Genomic DNA, 11017 nt, shown 5'->3' on the forward strand with positions numbered 1-11017 from the left:
GCCTCAGAAAGGTTTCACTTGTACTAAAATGTTTATCCCTTTGCCTCTGTTGAAATTCCCTTTATTCCCCATTCTGTGTTTAATGTTGAAGGCCCCTATTAAAATGTAACAGCTTCAGCCCTTATATACTTTCAATTCATTTATCAGTTCCTAGCAGAGATCAGATTTTGGAGATATGAGGAATAGGATGAGTCAGTGTAAGAAGACAGGCCAAAACTCAGTGTTGTTTTGTTTCTGATTCCAGAGCTTTGGGAGAGATAAGAATAGGGAGAGGACCTCGCTTGGCCAACCAGGCAGCCAGAATCAGCTGGTGAGCAGCAAGTGTTGGATGTCAAAGGTAAGGACTTTACCACCTCTTTGTGGGATGCTGCAGTGGGGATCCTACGGTTGATGTCCAAGCTGGATGGCATGATTGTACTCTCGTAGCAGTTGGTAGCAGTTGGGGATCACTCAGGATAACAGAAACTAATGTAATTTGAAATGAGAGAAAATTAAAGCAGAGAATTGAGGGGCGCCTGGGTGGCGCAGTCGGTTAAGCGTCCAACTTCAGCTCAGGTCACGATCTCGCGGTCCGTGGGTTCGAGCCCCGCGTCGGGCTCTGGGCTGATGGCTCAGAGCCTGGTGCCTGTTTCCGATTCTGTGTCTCCCTCTCCCTCTGCCCCTCCCCCGTTCATGCTCTGTCTCAAAAATAAATAAACGTTAAAAAAAAATAAATCAGAGAATTGAACACATAGTTGATGGAAAATCTGAGATGCCAAGTAGAGGCTGCTGAAGAAGTGCACCAGAGATTAGTAAAATCAGGGTGCCATTACCATCCCTGGAGCTAGAAGTACAAGGGGGCAGATTGTGTCTCTGAGACTGGGAGCTGAGGCCACATAGCAAAAACTAGAGCCCCAGTAGGCTTCTCTGGCAGGAACCAAAGCCATGGAGAAGGCACAGTTGATGCCTGAGACACTGCCTACAAAAGAAAAGAATGGGGGAAATACCCTGCCTCTCCTTTTTTTTCTGTCCTGTAGCCTCCTGCAGGGCCTCTGAGTGAGAGAACCTAGATGAAGATAGCTGGTAGAGGAGCCCGAAAAACAGAGGCTGCAGGGCTCTCCTCCATGATATACAGAGCAAATCAGGAGATGAGGCTAAGATTGATTTAAGAACAGTGAAATGATGGGCACTTTACTGAGAAAAATAAGGAGACTCATTCTCCTATGGTCACATAAGGTGACACCGAGGGATTTGAGTTGTCAAAGGTCTTCTTTATGTTTGCTATCAGGGCTTTTGGCTTGGCTTTTAGTTCTGGACTTAGATGTAGAATATTATTCACCTAATTTTTCTTAAAGGGTAGAGCTTTCACATTAGAAATAGCTGTAATGCTTGTTCAACATGCTAATTCCTGGCCTCACACTAGGTCTTATAAACGTATTTTCCTTATTGTGGTACCTACTGGTTTGTCTACTTGTCTCAATGTTGTAAGTGAGATTTATGTTCATAAAGCTTTTTGAATTTATAGTTAGGACAGGCACTCTTTGAACAAACTTTGCTTTACTTCTTTTTCCTCCTGGATAATGGGTGATGCTGTCCTTAAGTTCTAGTCTACTGGCCTGTTCAATATCCACCCAGAGGTTCTGCCCAGGCCTTAGATCCCTGATGAGAAATGTCTCTTGTCTAATGATTGATGGCTTAACTCAAGAGAAGGGCAACAAATTCTCAAGCATGTTAACAAATCTCCCATCCTAGGAACAGGGTTGCATAATTGAAAAAGTTAGAAATAGAAACCAGAGGAATTCCTTGGTGCAAGAGGTCAGTGAGATAGATTCTCCAGCTGGATTGCAGAGCATGCTGCTCAGTGGTCCCGAGAAGCCATTTCAGGCATTTGAAATCAATTGCCTTGTAAGTGATTCGGTTTCATTGCTAGAACTGGTGGTGTTTTGATACACATGCAATGAACACAGGCCTGAACACAGATGTGTGGATTGAGTATTCCTTTGGCTCATGAGCTAAGACTTACATCCTATCTGGCCATGTTTTCCATCTTCAAACTGGGAATGGCTGCTGTGCTTCCCTTACAGAGTAGTTGGAAGAATAATCTATATTAGTTTAATAAGAATTTATTTATTGAGAGCACCCCATGTACTAGGTCTCATGTTAGAAATATGAAGACTGCATTCTTGCCTTAAAGGGTACTGCAGCTTCTAATGAGAATCTGTGTGTGAAAGCTGTCTATATTTTGCAATGACCTATGGAGTTAAAGCTATTATTTAAAATGCTGTAGAAAAATCATTTGCTACAGCTCGGTAGGATAGGTACCAGTTTCCTACTTATAGCATCTGAAAAACAGATCTGTAATGTCAGTGTCTTAAACTTGAGGACCTGCAGAAGGGAGTCAATGATGCCTAGAGTGCTATAGGCAGGTCTAAGTCCTCGCTAGGGAGAGGAAGAAGAAAATGTAAGTAAGAGAAGGATGATTAAAAGACAATAAATTCAAAAATGCTGGAATTAAATGCAAAGGGGAGCAATACATAGCTGCTAATGTCTCCTGCAGTTAGCTCTCAAGATACCTCTCTGTTTCCAAAGAGTGATCCCAACAGAATAGGTATTATTCTTACTTTGGCTCATAAGAGAAGATTTGGCAAGACAAAGAGAATTGGATGGAAGGTTGTTGTGTGGGCTTTGAACCAAGTTTATGCCGCTCTTCAGCTCTGTGACTGGCCAAAGTCATGATCCTGTTCCTCAGTTGTGAAATGGGAAAAATGACCATTTTCTCAGACTCACAGAGTTGCGGGGAGGTTCAAAGCTATGGCAAGTGCTTATTGATACATGAGCAGTTTCCTATTCAGTCCAGGTTTGCTTTCTTTTCCTGCTGTGTCCTTCTGACCTGGGAGGTTGCTTTCTGGCCTAAGTTTTGGAGCTGGTGACAGATTTCTGTGCTACACTGAATGGAAGGGGATCTTTGAAAGATAAGGAGTTATCATACTATAAGAATGATTTACCCACAACCCTTGAAGCAGCGTCAAAGCTCTTTTCATAAGTTAAGGTGACCACATGGTGGGTGGCCTGTCAAATCTCTATCATCAAGGGCAGCAATCTCTTGATTTTTGTGTAGAAGTAGATTTGGGGAAAGGAAAGAAAGGTAATCAGGTTTTCTCTACTACTTTGTAGGGGCTTCAGCAGTTTACTCATCAGTCTTAGATTAGGTGGACTTAAAGTTACCAAAAGAGAATCATAGTAGATTGTACTGAATTAGATGAATTCTGGTATTATAAAACAATTTTTAAAAATATAAACTTTTTACAAGAAATAACAAGTGTTGGTGAAGATGAGGAGAAAAAGGAACCTTCAGGCGCTGTTGATGGGAATGTAAATTGGTGTAGCCACTGTGGAAAACAGTGTGGAGGTTCCTCAAAAAGTTAAAAATAGAAATATCATATGATCCAGTAATTCCACAACTGGGTATTTACCCAAAGAAAATGAAACACTAACTTGAAAAGATATATGCAGCCCTATGTTTATTGTGACAATTATTTACAGTAGCCAAGATATGGAAACAACCTAAGTGTCCACTATTAGATGAATGGATAAAGAAGATATGTGTGTGTGTATACACATACATACATACATACATACATACACACACACATACATACATACAATGGAGTATCACTCAGCTATGAAAAGGATGAGATCTTGCCATTTGTGACAACATGAATAGATCTAGAGGGTATTATGCTAAGAGGAATAAGTCGGAGAAAGACCAACATATAGCATGTAATTTCACTTATATGTGGAATCTAAAAATCAAAGCAAAAACAGAAACATACTTGTAATTACAGAGAGCAAAGTGGTGGTGCCTGAAAGGCAATGGGCAAAATGGATGAAGGGTAGTGGGAGGTACCGTTTTCCAGTTATAGGATGGATAAGTTATAGCATAGGTACATGAATGGTATGGCATGAATGAATGAATGGTACAGCATAGGGAATATAGTCAGTGATACTGTATAGCATTTTATGTGACAGATGGTAGCTGTAGTTGAGGTGAGCATAGCATAACATGGGGTTGTGGAATCATTATGTTGTACACCTGAAAATAACATAATAGGGTGTGTTAACTATATCTCAAAAAATACAAACTTTTTATTAAAGTATAACTCATATACAGGAAAGTAATACAGTGTAAGTATACAGCTTGATGAATTTTCAAAAATGAAATACACTAATTTAACCAACACTTAGATTAAGAAACATTAGTTGTGTGCCTGGGTGCCTCAATGGCTTAAGCATCCAACTCTTGATTTTGGCTCAGGTTGGTTCATGAGATGGAGCCCTATATTGGGGTCTGCAATGTCAGTGTGGAACCTGATTGGGATTCTCTCTCTCCCTTTCTGTCTGACCCTCCCATACTCACACTTGTGCATAACCTCTCCCTCCCTCCCTCCCTCCCTCTCTCTCTCTCTCAAAATAAACAAACAAAAAACCAAACTTAATAAAAGGAACATTACCAACACCCCAGACCTTTTCTATGTTACCCTCCAGTTACTACCATCCTTTCCCCCCGAAGACAACCACTACCCTGACTTCTAGTACTATAGACTAATTTTGCCTGTGTTTGACATAAATAGAATCACATAGAATGTAGTCTTTTGTGTCTGGTTTCACTCACTTAACATGTTTGTGAGGTACACTCATGTATGTGCTTTGAAATTTATTCAGAATGAATAATTTTATTCATTAATAAAATTCATCAATAAATGAAATTATTTATTCTGAATAAGTTTTCTTTAGTATTTTTCTTTAGTATCCCATTGTATAAATTCACCACAATTTATTTACTGATTCAAATGTCATTGATATTTTGGTTGTTCTCCGTTTTGGTTGTTATGAATAGTGCTACTATGAACATTTCTTGTACAAGACTGTGGTGGTGAATATATGCATGAATCTTGTTGGAGTTGAAAACTATTGGTTTTTCAGGTGTGTATGCATTCATATTTAGCAAATACTGCCAAACATTTTTCCAGAGTGGCTATGTGATTTACATGCTAACCAGCAGTGAGAGCTCCAGTTCCTGCACACCCTTGCCAAAACTTAATTTTGCTTGTGGTTTTATTTTAGCCATTTTCATTGGTGTGCAAAAAACCCCCAAAAACAAAAAATCCCAAACATTAAAATTATTGCATAATTTCCCCTGTCTCAATAGTGATGTTTCATTGTATGCTGTTCTTTTATGGGAGTAATCTCCACAGGATGGCTACTTTAACCTATATAGAGATGACTTTAATCAATTTAGATTAACTCTAAGGGAAGGTGCATCTGGGTGAATATTGAATATTTAAGTACTGGAAACATTCTAGGTTTGTTTTTGCTACATACCATAAAATTCCTTTTCAGGGCAGACTCAACCTGAAAATTCTTCTTTATCCACTAAGACTGGATAGTATAAATCTCTAGCTGCCAGAATGGAGAATATGTGTATTTATTTTGGAGAGAAAAAGAGCCTGAGTTGCATAGAGGCCTTAACTGAGTTTATAACATTGCACTGTCTGAGATGACTGTATCAGTGTCCCTGATACTTAGTGCTAGTGGCTAGAATTTTAGAGCAAATATTGGAAGAACCAAACCCTTAAATTGTACCATTGATTACATATACAAAGGACTGTAGCAAGAACCCTGGATATTCAGTTAGTGGTTGTGTTTGTATGTGTACATAAAGCATAAATTTTGGGAGTTGTAGCTACTTCTCTGAATTGATTTTATACACACACACACACACACACACACACCATTGATTGCATATACCACTAATTACATATACGAAGAGCAGTAGCAAGAGCTCTGAATATTCAGTGGTTGTGTGTGTATGTGCACATAAAGCATAAATTTTTAGAATTATAGCTATTTCTCTGCAATATTAAAAAGTTGATATAGGGGGCACCTGGATGGCTCAGTCAGTTAAGCTTCTGACTCTTGATTTCATCTCAGATCATGATCTCACAATTTGTGAGATTAAGCCCCACTTTGGGCTCCATGATGATGGCACAGCACCTGCTTGGGATTCTCCCTTTCCCTCTCCCTCTCCCTGCCCCCCTATCTTCCTGCCCCCTTCCTCCCCCTTCTTGCTTGTGCACTCTTTCTCTCAGTGTCTATCAAAATAAATAAATAAATAAATAAATAAATAAATAAATAAATAAATAAATAAATAAATTTAAACTGGATATAAAGAATTGGTCATTCTAGTGATACATATATGAGAGAACCAGAATGAACAAATCTCAAAGGATAATAAAATAATACAGTATCCAAACTGTCCCAAGACAGAGATATTTCTCTTATGTATGATGACTAAAGATTTCAGGAATTCTCCATTGAGATATTCGATAGTAATATCCAAGTTATGATTAATTTTATTTTTATCACATTATATTACATGTAATTTCCAGTTTCCTGAAGCATCATTTGTCTCTGAGAACTAAGGAAATAGCTAAATTTCACTGTCGTTGTATCAGTTTTCTATTGCTACAGTAATACTGTGTAACAATAACAAAACCCACTCACATACAGCAATAAATAGCTTATGAGTTTGTGGTGTTCAGATGATCTGCACTGGACTTGGAAGATTTTGCTGGACTTACTTCTGTGTCTGTGGCCATATTTGGTTTAGCTTGGTTACTCTGGTGGTCTTGGCTGGGCTTGCACACATATATGGGGGTTGGCTTATCTAGCATTTATTTAGCTCACAAAGCTATGGGTCACCTGAGTGGTTCTTCAGCAAATTTAGTGCCTTAAAGCAATGTGCATTTATTATCTCAGTTTCTGTGGGTTAGGCATTGGAGTGTGGTTTAGCTATGTTTTCTGCTTCAGGATCTTACCAGACTGCAATTATAGTGCTGACTAGGCTGTGTCTTCATCTGGAGGCTTGACTGGGGAAGGGCGTACTTCAAACTCACTCATTTTATTGGCAGAATTCAGTTCCTTACAGCTGTAGAAGTGAAGCCCTCGGTTCCTAAAGCTCTCCCATGTTTTATTTTCTTTCCTGCCACATGGGCCTCTCCATATTTCACATATTTGTGTTTCCTTCTTCAAAGCCAGCAGGAGGGTGAGTGACTGTTCTGAGATGGAATCTTGTATGACTCATATAGGAATGACATCCTGTCATCTTTGCCACATTCTGTTGGTTAGAAGCAAGTTATAGGTCCACCCACACTAAAAGGGATGGAATTACATAAGGCTATGAATACCAGAAAGTGGGAATCATTGGTTGCTACCTTAGAGTCTGTCTGCCTCAGCTGGCCTTGCTCACATGCCTTGGGATCCATTGACTGTCAGCAGATCTAGGGTGGGATGTTCACATGACAAATGTAAGTAAAGATTAAGAGTGGGAGTGATTTTTCAGCCCTCTGCTTGCATCTCACTAACCAAACTAAGTCACATGGCTCAGAGACAGAGTGGGAGGGCACTATAAGGTTACCTGATAAAGGATATGGATACAAAAGGGGTAAAGAATTGGTGCCATGGACACCGTACTTGTTTTCATCTCCATAGCTCAAGAATTCAGCCCTGTGTCAATCTCCTCTTTCTCTTCCTGCAGCCAGAATTTCAGGAAGAACCAAGTGTTCCAGTTGGTGTTTCACAGATACAATCATGGCTGTTTCTCCTGCTATGGCATACCCTCTAGACTATCTGCTACCTGCAAATTCCCTCATAGATGGGAACTTACATGGCCCCCTGCCATCACCCTTTATGAGAACACTAATATCTGAGCAAATGTACTTTCTTCAAAACTCTTTAAGCTAAATAACTTCTGTTTTCCACCAGAAGAAGGGAGAATATTACCCACTCTTATGCCTTGTCTCAGAGAATCATTCATGAAATTAGTTTCTGACCATTGTCCCTCTCTTTCCAGGGATGAGGCCAAACTTATTGTGACTTCCCCACTTACCCCACCACATGTTCAGATAGTTGTAGAACTAACTACCGTGTGTTCTTTTCTAATTTAAAAAATTCTCCAGGACTTGTTTTGGGCCTCTGCCTCTCAACACTGGCTGCACATTAGAGTTACCTGGGAGTTTTTAAAAATACCAATGCCCAAGACACAGCCAAGAACAGTCTCTGGGAGTTGGTTCCAGACATTGGCATTTTTAAAGCTCCCCCACATGATTCTGATGTGTAGCCAAGATGAAAGCTCATATTTATAGATAAACATGTAGACAAGATTGTCTCAAGTAATAATTTTACTGAAGATTTTAGAGCTCAGAGCAGGTAGAAAAGTATTTGACTGTGGTAAAAAGCATTGTCTCCTTCAAGGGATTTTTCATGAGAAGTTTCTCTCTGCCTCTAAATATAGACGGAATCACATTTGCTTTGAAATATATTCTCATCCAGCACCCTGGCACCACAGATGAGAAAAACAAAAGTCCAGAGAGATTTATTCACTTGCCCAAGATCATATGACTAATTAAAGCACAGCTACGAGTGGGTCATGAATCTTCTTTTTCCTTTTCCAACATCACTCTGTTTTCAAAACATGGACTTAAAAGTTTTGGGAGTAACAAGTTGGGTTCTATAATCTTCCCAATATACATAAAACTACCCACAGTTCTTGTTGTTGACCAAACATAGAAGCAGGTCCTTCAGAAGTTAGTGGAAAAATCTAGAAAAACAAATTACATGGAGCTTTCTAGGGTGAAACTCCAAAGACTATCTAATGCCCTTGGCCCTGAAGCTGTCTTTGACATCACAGGGTTTTAAAGGGTACACTGGAGTGTCTCATTGTACTATTTATTATTGAAAACTTTGTCTTTATTCTAATTTAGACACACAGCTGTTTGGGGGACATAAAGATAGATGGCATTATTAGAAGTCTTGGTGTGTATTTAATGCTTTAAAGATAGTTTCTTGAAATAGTCTATGGATATACATTTTGTACCCATACTTAAAGTTGCTAAGTTTTGAGAAAAGGAAAAATTCAGGTCTGTACTAAGTACTTACTGCTCCTTGTGCTATGTGAAATACAGTAAATACTAAAACTGTGGATCTTAAACCATAATGTGCACCAGACTCACCTGGAGGGTTTGTGAAACAGACTCCTGATCCACAACTCAGTTTTTTAATCAGCAGGTCTGGAGTGGTCAGTAATCCTGTCTTCTATTTTCTGTATTCTGATGCTTTGACATCTGGGGTTTTGCTGACCCTGGAGAGACTGTTTCATCTGGTGTCAGCCACTTCCTAGATAGTAAACAACTCACTCTTGAGCATGTTTTTCAAATGCAAACCACTCAATCCAGAGCCAAAGTCCTATCACTTTATCCATGATTTTAACTAATCATCCTAGGGTTAGGTACCAGACAACTAGAGAAAATTCCTGTGCTCCAGAGCCTGCTGAAATTATTTAAACTAGCTAGTCCTAAACCAGTTTAGCTCACCTTTTCTGTTCCTCCCAGCAGAAACCAAACTAAAAGTTCTTACCCAGCCTGTTACCTGCCACTGTGTCTCCTGACCGCCCCTGGTGCCTCCCATGTCATCCTGCTCCCTCCTTTTATGATCTGTGAGTGTAACAAAGTATTTTTTTTTCTTTTTTAAAGTTTATTTGTTTATTTTGAAAGAGAGGGAGTGTAAGAGAGTGCGCATGTACTCGCAAGCAGAGGAGGGGCAGAGAGAGAGGAAGAGAGAGAATCCCAAGCAGGCTCTGCATCATCAGCATGGAGCTCGGCATGGGGCTTGAACTCACAAACCATGAGATCATGACCTGAGTCAAAATCAGGAGTCAGACACTTAACTCACTGAGCCACCCAGGTGCCCCCCAGAGTATCTTTACAATGGCAATGATCTCCTGATCTGTTGGGTTTTTCATACCTAAAAAATAATCAAACCTACATTAAGAACAAGAGGGGTGTGAGAATTTGCATCTCTCACATGTTTTCAGGGGATACACTTTGAGAACCACTTTTCCTAAAACATTTGAAAGTTGTCATGTTTATTTTTATTAGTGTGGGATGGAGAGTAAGGAACAGAAGCTGATGGAGGGGTTCTGTGGTGGCATACAGAGAATGGAGATTTTTGTAAAAGCTGTTTCATTCATTTAATCATTGCACTTCTATGCTTATTAAATCATTTTACTTCTAGTTGAGTCCTCGTATAAGATCTATATTATTATTTCCATATCCTAATACTATGGTCTTTGTTGAATTTTGTGTGGTAGAATTAGAATACAGAAAGGGTTTAAGAGCGTTGCTTTCAAGTACTGCAGTGTTGCTGACACTGAGTTGCATGACCTTGGGGAATTCACTTCATACCCCTGAGCCTTAGTTTCTTCTCTGTAACATGGCAATAATAGTAATACCTACCTCATAGGATTAATGTTAGGATTAAATGAGTTAAATGCTAAGAAAGTGCTTAGTTCATCCCATGGCATGTAGTTATATTTCAAAAATGCAAGTTGTTATTGAAGTTATTTTGGGATAAGACAGCATTGTAATCAATTTCATTGTCTTGCCCTTTAAATAATGTAATTTTATCCTGGAGTTTTGAATTAAGAACAATGGTGTCTGATCAAAGGAATCTAAAAATAAAGTTTCACTGCATTTGTTCCATAAAGCAGAAAACCAGAATCCCCGGATGAAACTCCCTAAGATTGTTCTCTAAATGATAAAACTACAAGTGATACAATCTTATCCCAAGATTTTATGTCAGATGAAAGTTGTTGTTTTCCGGGATATGCTTCAGTCCCAGTCCTTCTTTTGGCAGGCCAATGGTGCAATGATGCATGGTGTAATTTCTCCACATGTGGCTACATGGTCAGAGTAGTGGCTGTGCAGAAACGGCCATTTCCAACCCAGCACGTCTGCTGTGTGCCTCACTTTTGAGTCATGACACTTCCTGTCACAGACAAGCTTTCACTTGTAGGCACTTTGAGGTGCTCTAGCAGGAAGGGGGAAATGACTATTTCTTCTTTTATGTCCATCACCAACATAAGTGACAGATATACATTGATTATAGTATCCTTTTTATTTGTGGGACCAAATCAGTAAGA

This window comes from Lynx rufus, unplaced genomic scaffold (genome assembly GCF_022079265.1).
Source record: "Lynx rufus isolate CCGP_SWC_20201006 ecotype Redwood Valley unplaced genomic scaffold, mLynRuf1.p SCAF_8, whole genome shotgun sequence".
Taxonomy (NCBI): Eukaryota; Metazoa; Chordata; class Mammalia; order Carnivora; family Felidae; genus Lynx; species Lynx rufus.